The sequence below is a fragment of the Oncorhynchus gorbuscha genome, linkage group LG12, assembly GCF_021184085.1.
Source record: "Oncorhynchus gorbuscha isolate QuinsamMale2020 ecotype Even-year linkage group LG12, OgorEven_v1.0, whole genome shotgun sequence".
NCBI classification, from domain to species: domain Eukaryota; kingdom Metazoa; phylum Chordata; class Actinopteri; order Salmoniformes; family Salmonidae; genus Oncorhynchus; species Oncorhynchus gorbuscha.
In genome coordinates this window covers 83,798,741-83,815,052 of record NC_060184.1, presented here as the reverse complement: position 1 = coordinate 83,815,052, position 16,312 = coordinate 83,798,741, and the positions used below count along the sequence as shown (strand labels likewise).

Below are 16,312 nucleotides of genomic sequence, written 5' to 3'. Positions count from 1 at the left end.
GGTACCCCCTGTATATAGCCTCCACATTGACTCTGTACTGGTACCTCCTGTATATAGCCTCCACATTGACTCTGTACTGGTACCCCTGTATATAGCCTCCACATTGACTCTGTACTGGTACCTCCTGTATATAGCCTCCACATTGACTCTGTACTGGTACCTCCTGTATATAGCCTCCACATTGACTCTGTACTGGTACCCCCTGTATATAGCCTCCACATTGACTCTGTACTGGTACCCCTGTATATAGCCTCCACATTGACTCTGTACTGGTATCTCCTGTATATAGCCTCCACATTGACTCTGTACTGGTACCCCCTGTATATAGCCTCCACATTGACTCTGTACTGGTACCTCCTGTATATAGCCTCCACATTGACTCTGTACTGGTACCCCCTGTATATAGCCTCCACATTGACTCTGTACTGGTACCTCCTGTATATAGCCTCCACATTGACTCTGTACTGGTACCCCTTTATATAGCCTCCACATTGACTCTGTACTGGTACCTCCTGTATTTAGCCTCCACATTGACTCTGTACTGGTACCTCCTGTATATAGCCTCCACATTGACTCTGTACTGGTACCTCCTGTATACAGCCTCCACATTGACTCTGTACTGGTACCCCCTGTATATAACCTCCACATTGACTGTACCGGCACACCCTTTATATAGCCTCCACATTGACTCTGTACCGTTACCCCCTGTATATAGCCTCCACATTGACTCTGTACTGGTATCTCATGTATATAGCCTCCACATTGACTCTGTACTGGTACCCCATGTATATAGCCTCCATATTGACTCTGTACTGGTACCTCCTGTATATAGCCTCCACATTGACTCTGTACTGGTACCTCCTGTATATAGCCTCCACATTGACTCTGTACTGGTATCCCCTGTATATAGCCTCCACATTAACTATGTACTGGTACCTCCTGTATATAGCCTCCACATTGACTCTGTACTGGTACCCCTGTTTACAGTCTCCACATTGACTCTGTACTGGTACCCCATGTATATAGCCTCCACATTGACTCTGTACTGGTATCCCCTGTATATAGCCTCCACATTGACTCTGTACTGGTACCTCCTGTATATAGCCTCCACATTGACTCTGTACTGGTACCTCCTGTATATAGCCTCCACATTGACTCTGTACTGGTACCTCCTGTATATAGCCTCCACATTGACTCTGTACTGGAACCCCCTGTATATAGATAGCCTCCACATTGACTCTGTACTGGTACCTCCTGTATATAGCCTCCACATTGACTCTGTACTGGTACCCCCTGTATATAGCCTCCACATTGACTCTGTACTGGTACCCCCTGTATATAGCCTCCACATTGACTCTGTACTGGTACCTCCTGTATACAGCCTCCACATTGACTCTGTAGTAGTACCCCCTGTATACAGCCTCCACATTAACTCTGTACCGGTACCCCCTGTATATAACCTCCACATTGACTGTACCGGCACACCCTTTATATAGCCTCCACATTGACTCTGTACCGTTACCCCCTGTATATAGCCTCCACATTGACTCTGTACTGGTATCTCATGTACATAGACTCCACATTGACACTGTACTGGTACCCCATGTATATAGCCTCCATATTGACTCTGTACTGGTACCTCCTGTATATAGCCTCCACATTGACTCTGTACTGGTACCTCCTGTATATAGCCTCCATATTGAGTCTGTACTGGTACCTCCTGTATATAGCCTCCATATTGACTCTGTAGTGGTACCTCCTGTATACAGCCTCCACATTGACTCTGTACTGGTACCTCCTGTATAAAGCCTCCACATTGACTCTGTACTGGTACCTCCTGTATATAGCCTCCACATTGACTCTTTACTGGTAACTCCTGTATATAGCCTCCACATTGACTCTGTACTGGTATCCCCTGTATATAGCCTCCACATTAACTATGTACTGGTACCTCCTGTATATAGCCTCCACATTGACTCTGTACTGGTACCCCCTGTATATAGCCTCCACATTGACTCTGTACTGGTACCCCCTGTATATAGCCTCCACATTGACTCTGTACTGGTACCTCCTGTATACAGCCTCCACATTGACTCTGTAGTAGTACCCCCTGTATACAGCCTCCACATTAACTCTGTACTGGTACCCCCTGTATATAACCTCCACATTGACTGTGTACTGGGCACACCCTTTATATAGCCTCCACATTGACTCTGTACTGTTACCCCTGTATATAGCCTCCACATTGACTCTGTACTGGTATCTCATGTACATAGCCTCCACATTGACACTGTACTGGTACCCCATGTATATAGCCTCCATATTGACTCTGTACTGGTACCTCCTGTATATAGCCTCCACATTGACTCTGTACTGGTACCTCCTGTATATAGCCTCCATATTGAGTCTGTACTGGTACCTCCTGTATATAGCCTCCATATTGACTCTGTAGTGGTACCTCCTGTATACAGCCTCCACATTGACTCTGTACTGGTACCTCCTGTATATAGCCTCCACATTGACTCTGTACTGGTACCTCCTGTATATAGCCTCCACATTGACTCTTTACTGGTAACTCCTGTATATAGCCTCCACATTGACTCTGTACTGGTATCCCCTGTATATAGCCTCCACATTAACTATGTACTGGTACCTCCTGTATATAGCCTCCACATTGACTCTGTACTGGTACCCCTGTTTACAGTCTCCACATTGACTCTGTACTGGTACCCCATGTATATAGCCTCCACATTGACTCTGTACTGGTATCCCCTGTATATAGCCTCCACATTGACTCTGTACTGGTACCTCCTGTATATAGCCTCCACATTGACTCTGTACTGGTACCCCCTGTATATAGCCTCCACATTGACTCTGTACTGGTACCCCCTGTATATAGCCTCCACATTGACTCTGTACTGGTACCCCCTGTATATAGCCTCCACATTGACTCTGTACTGGGTACCTCCTGTATATAGCCTCCACATTGACTCTGTACTGGTACCCCTGTATATAGCCTCCACATTGACTCTGTACTGGTACACCATTTATATAGCCTCCACATTGACTCTGTACTGGTACCCCCTGTATATAGCCTCCACATTGACTCTGTACTGGTACCTCCTGTATATAGCCTCCACATTGACTCTGTACTGGTACCCCCTGTATATAGCCTCCACATTGACTCTGTACTGGTACCCCTGTATATAGCCTCCACATTGACTCTGTACTGGTACCTCCTGTATATAGCCTCCACATTGACTCTGTACTGGTACCCCTGTATATAGCCTCCACATTGACTCTGTACTGGTACCCCCTGTATATAGCCTCCACATTGACTCTGTACTGGTACCCCCTGTATATAGCCTCCACATTGACTCTGTACTGGTACCTCCTGTATATAGCCTCCACATTGACTCTGTACTGGTACCCCCTGTATATAGCCTCCACATTGACTCTGTACTGGTACCTCCTGTATATAGCCTCCACATTGACTCTGTACTGGTACCCCCTGTATATAGCCTCCACATTGACTCTGTACTGGTACCCCCTGTACTCTGCCTCCTGTATATAGCCTCCACATTGACTCTGTACTGGTACCCCCTGTATATAGCCTCCACATTGACTCTGTACTGGCCTCCTGTATATAGCCTCCACATTGACTCTGTACTGGTACCTCCTGTATATAGCCTCCACATTGACTCTGTACTGGTAGCCCCCTGTATATAGCCTCCACATTGACTCTGTACTGGTACCTCCTGTATATAGCCTCCACATTGACTCTGTACTGGTACCTCCTGTATATAGCCTCCACATTGACTCTGTACTGGTACCCCTGTATATAGCCTCCACATTGACTCTGTACTGGTATCCCCTGTATATAGCCTCCACATTGACTCTGTACTGGTACCCCTGTATATAGCCTCCACATTGACTCTGTACTGGTATCCCCTGTATATAGCCTCCACATTGACTCTGTACTGGTATCCCCTGTATATAGCCTCCACATTAACTCTGTACTGGTACCTCCTGTATATAGCCTCCACATTGACTCTGTACTGGTACCCCTGTTTACAGCCTCCACATTGACTCTGTACTGGTACCCCTGTATATAGCCTCCACATTGACTCTGTACTGGTACCTCCTGTATATAGCCTCCACATTGACTCTGTACTGGTACCCCTGTATATAGCCTCCACATTGACTCTGTACTGGTACCCCCTGTATATAGCCTCCACATTGACTCTGTACTGGTATCTCCTGTATATAGCCTCCACATTGACTCTGTACTGGTACCCCCTGTATATAGCCTCCACATTGACTCTGTACTGGTACCTCCTGTATATAGCCTCCACATTGACTCTGTATTGGTACCCCCTGTATACAGCCTCCACATTGACTCTGTACCTCCTGGTAGCCCCCTGACTCTGTATAGCCTCCTGTATATAGCCTCCACATTGACTCTGTACTGGTACCCCCTGTATATAGCCTCCTGTATATAGCCTCCACATTGACTCTGTACTGGTACCTCCTGTATATAGCCTCCACATTGACTCTGTACTGGTACCCCCTGTATATAGCCTCCACATTGACTCTGTACTGGTACCTCCTGTATATAGCCTCCACATTGACTCTGTACTGGTACCTCCTGTATATAGCCTCCACATTGACTCTGTACTGGTACCCCCTGTATATAGCCTCCACATTGACTCTGTACTGGTATCCCCTGTATATAGCCTCCACATTGACTCTGTACTGGTATCCCCTGTATATAGCCTCCACATTGACTCTGTACTGGTACCCCCTGTATATAGCCTCCACATTGACTCTGTACTGGTACCCCTGTATATAGCCTCCATTGACTCTGTACTGGTATTTTGCCTCGTTATTTGTTTTTTATTGTGTTACTTTTTTGAACGTTTTATTTTGGTAATATTTTCTTAACACTTGTTTTTCTTATCTACGTTGTTGGTTAAGGGCTTGTCAGTAAGCATTTCACGTTAAGATCCACACCTGTTGTATTCAGCGCATGTGACAAATAATTTTTGATTGTAACTAAATATGAAGTATGTCAGTTTCAATGTTACGGTCTTTGATCCAATTATATTTTTGAAACTCAGGCTGTGTGTGTTTATCTGCGTCATTCCTTGATCATTCCTTGTGGTCCTGTAGCTCAGTTGGTGGAGTATAGTGCTTGTTAAACCAGGGTAGTGGGTTTGATTCCTGGGACCATCCATATGTAAAGTGTTTGCACACATGACTGCAAATCCCTTTGGATAAAAGTGTCTGCTAAATGGCAGATATATCCACTGATTATACCAAACATCTGGAGCAACTTCCTAATATGGAGTTGGACCCTCCCCTTTTCCCCTCAGAACAGCCTCAATGGGTCGGGGCATGGACTCTACAAGGTGTCGAAAGCATTCCACAGGGATGCTGGCCCATGTTGACTCCAATGCTTCCCACAATTGGGTCAAGTTGGCTGGATGTCCTTTGGGTGCAGTGGGGTCTCCTCAGAGGAGGAAGGGGAGAACCATCGTCCTCAGTTATTTTCAGAAAAATAAAAAAGGTAAAATATTTAAAAGTGGTCCTTTTTAGATAAAACTATACTAAATATAATCACATCACCAAATAATTTATTAAAACATACTATTTTGCATCCTCCTCTGGATACATTGACCACAATACAAAACCTGGGAGGATTATGGTTCTCAAGGCTTCCATAGACTTACACGGGTATTATGACAACTTCCGGAGGACATCCTCCAACCCATCAGAGCTCTTGCAGCATGAACTGACATGATGTCCAACCAATGAAAGGATCAGAGAATGTATCTAGTACTGAAAGCATAAGCTACAGCTAGCTAGCACTGCAGTGCATAACATGTGGTGAGTAGTTGACTAAAAGAGAGAAAAATACAATAGTTGAACAGTTTTGAACAAATTATTTTATTCCAAAATGAAGGAGAAGCGAGAGGTTTCAGATATTTCTGAGATTTCAAACCTTGGCTCTCCTTTGTTTCTGTACTTCAATGCAAAGCTTTTGGTTTGACTAATTTATTGCCACTGGGACCCTGGTAAGTGCTGAAAACTGCTTACTGACTGTACACTGTAACTTACTGCATGATTGTAGCAGGTTTACAAACGAGTTAGTTCTATTAGCTCTGTTGACTATGATGTTATTTTAGCTAATATGGTGACAACAATGTAAGCTGTGTGTTTCAGTTATGAAATGGTTTGGCTTGGAAAGGTTTTTTCTCCTGGTGACATACAGCTGATGTGTTGTGCATTGAAGTACAGAAACAAAGGGAGAAGGTGATAAGAGGAGAGCACATAGATGCAAGAAGGAATACAACGTGTCTGTAATGAAAGTGAAACTGTGTTTATGCATGATCAGGGGTGTATTCATTCCGCCGATTCTGTTGACAAACGTTTAAATGGAACAAAACAGGGATAAACATACCTGAATTTGTCCAGTGATATCTCTATTTCAGCTAGATGCAGGCGAGAGTGTGCAAGGCAGTATTGAATGTGTCACTGTCTGTCTATGTGTCACTGTCTGTCATCGCAAAATGTTCTCTCGACCTGTGTGAACCTACATTCTAAACTTTCATTCATAGGCTAGGTTGCTACCTCATGATGGGTATAGGGACAATTAGAGTATCATGTAGTAGCCTAAACCTATTGCTGTTACATTGAACAGGGTGAGTGAAATATGAATGACAGTCGTCCAATATGCTGTAATAGAATTAAGGCCATGCTCATGAAAAAACAAATCGTCCTGCCTCATCTTAAACGGCACAAACCACCACTGTTTGGGTGGTGGACCACTCTTGGTACACATGGGAAACTGTTGAGCTGAAAAACCCAGCAGCGTTGCAGTTCTTGACACAAACCGGTGCACCTGGCACCTACTACCATACCCCGTGCAAAGTCACTTAAATATTTTGTCTTCCCCATTAACTCTCTAAATGGCACACATGCACAATCCATGTCTCATGTCTCAAGGCTTAAAAATCCTTATTTAACCTGTCTCCCCCCCTTCATCTACACAGATTGAAGTGGATTTAATTGGTGACATCAGTAAGGGGTCATAGCTTTAGCCTGGATTCACCTAGTCTTTCTAAGTCATGGAAGGAGCAGCTGTTCTTAATGTTTTGTCTACCCAGTGTAAAGCACTACAGATAATCAAGTGCTATTTGCATGTGATGCGTTTGTTCTGTTGTTTACAGGATGATTTGTATCTTATAGAGCGTGGCTTTAAGGGAATAGTATGGTCACATGTAGATAAAAAAGAATGTGAAAAATTAACAGAGAAAATGTATATCAACACACTACCTATTCATATAAGTATTTATTAATCATCTACATTTTTCATATTGAGCTTCTACGTCTGTGTACAGGAACGTATTATTTGGAAGAGAAAATGTATCAGCTTATTATTAAATAATTATGACGTTCTTTCCAATACAAAAAGTGTTGTCACTATTGTTTCCAAACTGCGTTACCCACTCCAGCCAGCAGATGGCGATGAGCGTCTTTCAGTTGTCTCTTCTTGCGTGACGTATAATGGACTGGACGGACGCTTCTTCAGGAACAACAAGGCGCCAACTCTTTCGACCACCTCGGTAGCTTGCTAGCCAACATAAAAGTGAAAGATTGACGCTTTAGACCATCTTAATGTACATTATCTAATCTCAGTGTTTTAAACACAGTTCTGTTGACGTATTAACTGGTTAACTGTAACCTAATTTGCAACGATTTATGCTGAGCCTAGCACTAGGCTATTCGCTAATGCTAACTAGCTAGCTAACATCCCTGACCATGAGCTCACTAAACTACTCATCCCCTGCTAATGAAGAGGAGGTCTGCTGTTTTAATGTACATTAGCTAACCTCAGTGTTTTAAACAAGTTTCGTTTGACGTATCAACTGGTTCAATTTGCAAACGTGTTAAAGATTGATACTGAGCCTAGCACTAGGCTAGACACTAATGCTAGCTAGCTAGCTAACATCCCTGACCATGAGCTCACTAAACTACTCCTCCCTTGCTAATGAAGAGGGTGTCTGCTGTATGGAGAAAGAATCTTTCAGAATGAAAAAGGAGGAAGAGGAGGCTGTTATAGTGAAAGAAGAGAAAGAACCGTTTAGAGAGGAAGAGGATGCTATCTCAATAAAGGTGAAGAAGGAAGACGTTTTGGGAGTGAAAGAGGAGGAGACAGAATATCAGATTAACACCAGTGAGTACTGTCTTCAACAGGGACACAAACTATGCCGTTGTTGAACTAATGTGCGGTTTTAAAGTGTTATTCTACTGAAGTTCTACACTTGAATATGTTGTTCAGTACTGTAGGAATTGTTAAAGGGTCGATCTGCAATTGGTTCATATGTTTTAGGGACTTTTCAATTCGATGTATTGAATTCTCCATGTGGTCTACATTAAAGTTCCCCTCATCTAGTATAACAGGCTTTTAAAATTCAATATTGAAGCATAATTTCTACTTAAAATATAAAAGGGACATATTCATGCCTCTTGTAAGACCCTATGATTTTATGAGACGGTTATAAGTTTACTACTCATTTTGATGTTCTCATTAACACAGGAGAGAGACATGACTATGGTGGATCCTCTGGGGGAGCCTCAACAACATCCTGATGCTGACGAGGCAGAGAAGAGTCTCTCCAGACCAGAACACCAGATGGTACAGCTTGGTCTGGTCTAGCATACAGCTTTCTCTCTCTGGGTCTGGTCTAGCTCTCTCTGGGTCTGGGTTTCTGTAAAGCACTTTATGACAACAGTGACATCAGCATCCATAATGATGTGCGTCTGTGTCCCCTCTTTATGGTTACCAGGACAACACTAGCCCTTCCTCCCTCCCGGAGTCCCTGTATCGTGCCTCTCCCGGTAGCACCTTACTGCTGGGTATGAAGAGGTTGTCTGTGCTGCTGGTGGACTGCAGGAAAACAACGGGGCTGAGTGGAACTGTGAGAGGAGGAGAAGAGAAGAAAGGATCAGATTTGACACATCAAAGTAAGTGCTGTAGTTTAGTTTGAACCAAATACAATAGATCTGCCCACCGGTATCTGTTACCAGGACAACCAGCAGAGTTCTGTTAGTTGACAGGAAGATAGACTGGTGTATATGGATGTTATGAATATCATAACACTGAAAAAGGATTCTGCCAATGAAAAGAGAGAAACCAATAGACCATATAAAACCTTGATGAAAGTTAGCTTTGGAGAGAAAGTTTCAAGATGATCCAATGTAAGGTGCTTTTTTTACAAAAACTTTTCCTTAAAACATTATGGATGTTACATTGCCTGTCCCAGTCAAACCCCTATCTTTACAAGACTGTAGAACAGGCAAACTAAACTCAAGACTTTGGTAATTAATTAACTAGTACTGAAGAAAAGCTGTGATCAGGCTGCCCACTCAAACAAAAGCTTCAAACTGTAACCAGTGCTGGCGACCTGGTTCAGGTTATCAATCAACCTACCAGGGTAGTGACAAACAGTAGAGGAATGAAATCATCAACATGGTTTGATCATATCTTTACTAATGCTGCAGAAATGGGTTTTAAAGCAGTATCCAGATCCATCAGATGTAGTGATCACAATATAGGAGCCATGTCTAGGAAAACCACCGTTCCAAAGGCTGGGACTAATATTGTGTATAAGAGGTCATACAATTTTATGTAGTGATTCCTATGTTGTTGATGTAAATAATATTTGTTGGTCTGTGGTGTGTAATGATGAGCAACCAGACGCTGCCCTTGACACATTTGAAGCTGCTTATCCCAGTTACTAATAAGCAGCACCCATTAAGAAAATGACTGTAAAAACTGGGATTGATGAGGAATTACAAAATGGTATGATGAAGAGGGAGGCAAAAGAGATGGCAAATAGGTCTGGCTGTATAACTGATTGGCAAATGTATTGCAAATTGAGACATCATTTGACTAAACTGAATAAAAAGAAGAAACTACACAATGAACCAAAGATAAATGACATGAAGAATGAAACTTATTGCTCAATGAAAGTCTATATCTAACAGAAGTGGGTGAAACGAACGTACCACCCTAACAACCAAACAATGAACAGGTGAAAACAATTAGACAAAACCAAACGAAAAAGGATCGGTGGCAGCTAGTAGACCGGCGACGACAACCGCCGAGCGGCACCCGAACAGGGAGGGGAGCCACCTTCGGTAATATTCGTGACACCTATTGCAAATTGAGAAATAATGTGACTAAACTCAATATAAAGAATAAACTACACTATGAAACAAAGATAAATGACATGAAGAAGGATAGTAAAAATCTTTGGAGCATCTTCAATGAAATTTTGCGCAAATAAAATCAACAATGACAAGTCACTGGTGTCTGACAACGTGGATGGAAAATTGAGGATAATAGCAGCCGATATTGCCATTCCTATTTGCCTTGTCTTTAATTTAAGCCTACTAGAAAGTGTGTGCCCTCAGGCCTGGAGGGAAGCTAAAGTCATTCCACTACCCAAGAATAGTAAAGCTCCCTTTACTGGCTTAAAAAGCTGACCAATCAGCCTTAAATAGCCGACCAATCAGCCTGTTACCAACCATTACAATTTTGGAAAAAATATATTTGACCTGATACAAAGTAAACAAATATAGACGTTCAGCTTATAGGGAAGTTCATTCAACTAGCACAGCACTTACAAATGACTGATTGGCTGAGAGACATTGATGATAAAAATGGCTTTACACCTCCTGCTATATTGGGATAAAGAGTTTTTTTTTAAAATATAACCTTTATTTAACTAGGCAAGTCAGTTATAAACAAATTTTTTTTTCAATGATGGCCTAGGACTGCCTTGTTCAGGGGCAGAACGACAGAGTTTTTTACCTTGTCAGCTCAGGGTTTCGATCCAAATCTTTGTTACTGGCCTACCGCTCTAACCACTAGGCTACCTGCCGCCCCAGAGCTACCTGTCTAACAGAACACAGAGAGTGTTCTTTAATGGAAGCCTGTACAACAAAATCAAGTTTGAATCAGGAATTCCCCTGGGCAGCTGTTTGGCACCTACTTTTTAAAATCTTTACCAACAACATGCCAATGACATTTGAGTAAAGCCAGTGAGTCTATGTATGCGTTGACTCAACACTGTACATGTCAGCTACTACATCGACTGAAATGACTTCAACACTTAACATAGAGCTGCAGTTAGTATCAGAATGGGTGTCAAGGAATAAGTTAATCCTAAATATTTCTGATTACCTTAAAACCTCTTGGTGTTAGGGGGCACTATTTTCATTTTTGGAAAAAAACGTCCCCGTTTTAAACGGGATATTTTGTCAGTAAAAGATACTAGAATATGCATATAATTGACAGCTTTGGATAGAAAACACTCTAACGTTTCCAAAACTGTAAAGATATTGTCTGTGAGTATAACAGAACTGATGTTGCAGGCGAAAGCCTGAGAAAAATCCAATCCGGAAGTGCCCCAGGTTTTGAAAGCGCTGTGTTCCAATGACTCCCTATATGGCTTTGAATGTACCATCAACAAGCTTATGCTTTCTACGTATTCCCCAAGGTGTCTACAGCATTGTGACGTAGTTTTACGCATTTCTATTGAAGAATAGCCGTATGGGGGCACATTGCGTAAGTGGTCACATGGTGGCTCCGAGAGAGATTCTCGCGTAAAGTGCAGAGGTAGCCATTACTCCAATCGGTCCTTGAGAAAAAGGAATTGTCCCGACGGATATATTATCAAATAGATATTAGAAAAACACCTTGAGGATTGATTCTAAACAACGTTTGCCATGTTTTTGTCGATATTATGGAGCTAATTTGGAATATTTTTCGGAGTTGTGACTGCAATTTCCGGGCGATTTCTCAGCCAAACGTGAAGAACAAACAGAGCTATTTCGCCTACAAAAATAATCTTTTGGGAAAAAATGAACTTTGGCTGTCTACCTGGGAGTCTCGTGAGTGAAAACATTTGAAGTTCATCAGAGGTAAACGATTTAATTTGATTGATTTTCTGATTTCCGTGACAAGTTTGCCTGCTGCTAGCAAGGCATAATGCTATGCTAGGCTATGATAAACTTACACAGATGCTTGTCTAGCGTTGGCTGTAAAGCATATTTTGAAAATCTGAGATGACAGGGTGATTAACAAAAGGCTAAGCTATGTTCCAATATATTTCACTTGTGATTTTCATGAATAGGAATATTTTCTAGGAAGATTTATGTCCGTTGCGTTATGCTAATTAGTGTCAGATGATGGTAACGGTCCCGTTCACGGGCTGGGTGTCACTACAGGTTAAGTTACATGGCCTACTATGCTAATTCTGTAGCGGTATTGTTAGAGAGGGCTAAATAAAATTTTGTTGGTGCGCCAAATATTTTGTTGGTGCGCCAGGCAGGTATTAACCCTAGTTATTAAACTTAGTGATTACCTATTATAACATTATTATTATAAAATATTATTAAAACCGAAAGGATGAGAGTAGAATAGATAGAGTAGCGCTTCCAGACACATTCTAAACATGATGTCTTAAAGGAGGACTGTAGCATCTAATGATGAAACATTATGGAGTCTTAAAGGAGGACTGTAGCATCTAATTTTGAAACATTATGGAGTCTTAAAGGAGGACTGTAGCATCTAATGATGAAACATTATGGAGTCTTAAAGGAGGACTGTAGCATCTAATGATGAAACATTATGGAGTCTTAAAGGAGGACTGTAGCATCTAATGATGAAACATTATGGAGTCTTAAAGGAGGACTGTAGCATCTAATGATGAAACATTATGGATTCTTAAAGGAGGACTGTAGCATCTAATGATGAAACATTATGGAGTCTTAAAGGAGGCCTGTAGCATCTAATGATGAAACATTATGGAGTCTTAAGCTTTAATTTGTGGCATTGCACTTGTGAATGCATGAAAGTTAAATATTTCAAAAAAATATATATATATTTTTTGCAATTTCACCGGATTTTGTTGAAATGTTCCGCTAGCGGAATCCCTAGCCATAACAGGTTTTAATGTGTTTGAGCCAATCAGTTGTGTTGTGACAAGGTAGGGGTGGTATACAGAAGATAGCCCTATTGGGTAAAAGACAAAGTCCATATTATGTCAAGAGCAGCTCAAATAAGCAAAGAGAAACAACAGTCCATCATTACTTTAAGGACCACCACAAGAATGGAAGTTCCAGAGTTACTTCTGATGCATAAGTTCATTAGAGTTACCAGCCTTAGAAATTGCAGCCAAAATAAATGCTTCAAAGTTCAAGTAACAGACACATCTCAACATCATCGGTTCAGAGGAGACTGCGTGAATCAGGCCTTCATGGTCCAATTGCTGCAAGGAAACCACTACTAAAGGACACCAATAAGAAGAAGAGACTTGCTTGGGCCAAGAAACACGAGCAATGGACATTAGACCGGTGGATATCTGTCCTCTGGTCTGATGAGTCCAAATTTGAGATTTTTGGATCCGAGCGTCATGTCTTTGTGAGACGAGGAGTAGATGAACAGATTATCTCCGCATGTGTGGTTCCCACCGTGAAGCATGGAGGAGGAGATGTGATGGTGTGCGGGTGCTTTGCTGTTGACAATGTCATTGATTTATTTATTCAAGTCACACTTAACCAGCATGGCTTCCACACCATTCTACAGCTATATGCCATCCCATCTGGTTTGGGCTTAGTCCCACTGTTATTTGATTTTCAACAGGACAATGACCCAACACACCTCCAGGCTGTGTAAGAGGTATTTGACCAAGAAGGAGAGTAATGGAGTGCTGCATCAGATGACCTGGCCAATCCCCAGACACAATCCCCCAACCTCAACCAAATCAAGAGGGTTTGGGATGAGTTGGATCGCAGAGGTGAAGGGAAAGCGGCCTACAAGTTCTCAGCATATGTGGGAACGCCTACAAGACTGCTGGAAAATAATTCCAGGTGAAGCTGTTTGAGAGAAAGCAAGGGTGGCAACTTTTGAAGAATAAAATATATATTTTGATTTAACACTTGTGGTTACTACATGATTCCATATGTTTTTTAATAATTTTGATGTCTTTATTATTCTACAATGTAGAAAATAGTAAAAAATAAAGAAAAGCCCTTGAATGAGTAGGTGAGTCCAAACTTTTGACTGGTTCTGTACATTAAATTCCCTGACAACAGCTCCAGTGGACATTCCTGCAATCAGCATGCCAATTCCCCGCTCCCTCAGAGATCTGTGGCATTGTTGTGTGAACAAACTGCACATTTTCGATGTAGCCTTTTATTATCCCCAGCACAAGGTGCACCTGTGTAATAAGCAAGCTGTTCAATCAGCTTCTTGATATGCCTCACCTGTCAGGTGGATGGATTATCTTGGCAAAGAATACATGTTGACTAACAGGGATGTAAAAAATTCTGCAATATTTTTTGTTCAGCTCATGAAACATCCAACACTTTACATGTTGCGTTTATATTTTTGTTTTTTGTTGTTACTATCAGTTTTAGGAACATTTACCCAAAATATGACATCAGCGATAATCAAAATGTTGAAAATCTGTGAATGTCTAAATAAGAAATTGGTCCAATTAAACAGCAATGTGTCGAACCCTTTCAACAACGGGGAGATGTTACTGATGTGCTTTGTATCTGCAACGTAAAAACTAGTTTTGGACTTCCACACAAAATTACATCTTTTTTTGTGTTCTGACTTGTAAAACAGGATGAGTAAGTAATGTAAACATAGCAGTAATTACCATGAAGCTCTACATTTGTTTTAAAATCACACTAAGATTGTTAAAACTGGCCTCAGGTTATTGAGAGATCTGATTTAGGATTTACCCTCGTAGCAAGGTTGTTTTATCATGTGCTTTCATTCGGGTCTCTATTTAAAAATAACACTATCTTTGGCAGGAGAAAGACCAGACTCAGAGGAACCAGAGCCAGGGACGTCCAAACCAGCAAGACGACACCAGTGCTCCCAGTGTGAAAAGAGTTTTAAACAGGAAGCACAACTGAAAAAACATAAGAGAATACACACAGGGGAGAAATCTTACCACTGTTCCCAGTGTGGAAAGGGTTTCAACCAGTCAGGGATGCTGAAACAACATGAGAGAATACACACAGGAGAGAAGCCTTACCACTGTTCCCAGTGTGGAAAGAGTTTCAACCAGTCAGGGGATCTGAAACGACATGAGAGAATACACACATTAGAGAAGCCTTACCACTGCTCCCAATGTGGAAAGTGTTTCAACCATTCAGGGACGCTGAAACAGCATGAGAGAATACACACAGGGGAAAAGCCTTACCACTGCTCCCAGTGTGGAAAGTGTTTCAACCATTCAGGGACGCTGAAACGACATGAGATAATACACACAGGGGAAAGCCTTACCACTGCTCCCTGTGTGGAATGTGTTTAATCTAGTAGTCAGGGGAGCTGAAACAACATGAGAGAATACACACAGGGCAGAAGCCTTACTACTCCTCCCAAAGTGCAAAGTTTTTGCCCATTTAGGAAGCCTGAAAGAACACATTAGACTGCACACAGAGGAGACGGCTTAGAAAAGCTCAGACTGTGGGAAAACATATTACTCATAACAGTCATTTAAACGTCATTAGAGAATCCACACAGGAGAGAGAAATTACTTCTCTTAGCGTGTATGTTGATATTTCACATCACATTGACTTAAAATTCATCAGAGAACATACACAGTGCTCCTGTTGTCTTATATTGTTGACTGACAATGTGTTTACCTGTCTTTACCATATGAAATTAAATGGTACAGGGTATACTCAAACATATATTTGTTTGTTTTTATTAGAAAACATGAAGTGAATATGGAGTCTGTCAGTTTGAATATAGAGTAGATCAGATTCCATGTGTTTTAATGGTCCTTTTTTTAAACTCTGACTGTGTGTTTATCTGGGTGTGTCATTCCTCCAGCACTACAGATAATCAAGTGATATTTGGATGTGATGCATTTGTTCCATTGTTGACATTTACATTGTTGGCCCACTGATGATTTAATGAAATGAAAATGTTCAGACTCTGTAATGGAAAATGTTAATTGTTTGTGTGTCCACATAACTGAGTATGTGACTAACCTTGTGAAACTGTCCTATTATAAGCTCCTGTTCTTGGGACTATCATCCTGTGTTGCAAACCAATTTGCACCTGTGTCCTTGTATGACTAAAGTCCCTCCCAGGAACAGGAAACTATAAAGATATTTACTCATCACCCAATGCTTCAGGAATTCAGACTGTCTACACTGCACTGTGTAACTCTGTTAGTCTCTCTGAACTCAGAAATAAAGAGTCTTGGTTTGA

The 16,312-nt window shown here is 41.7% G+C and overlaps 1 pseudogene; it reads left to right on the top strand.

The window, feature by feature from the left end:
* The window catches only part of LOC123990434, a 34,686-nt pseudogene extending 18,374 nt beyond the window's left edge, over positions 1-16,312 (top strand).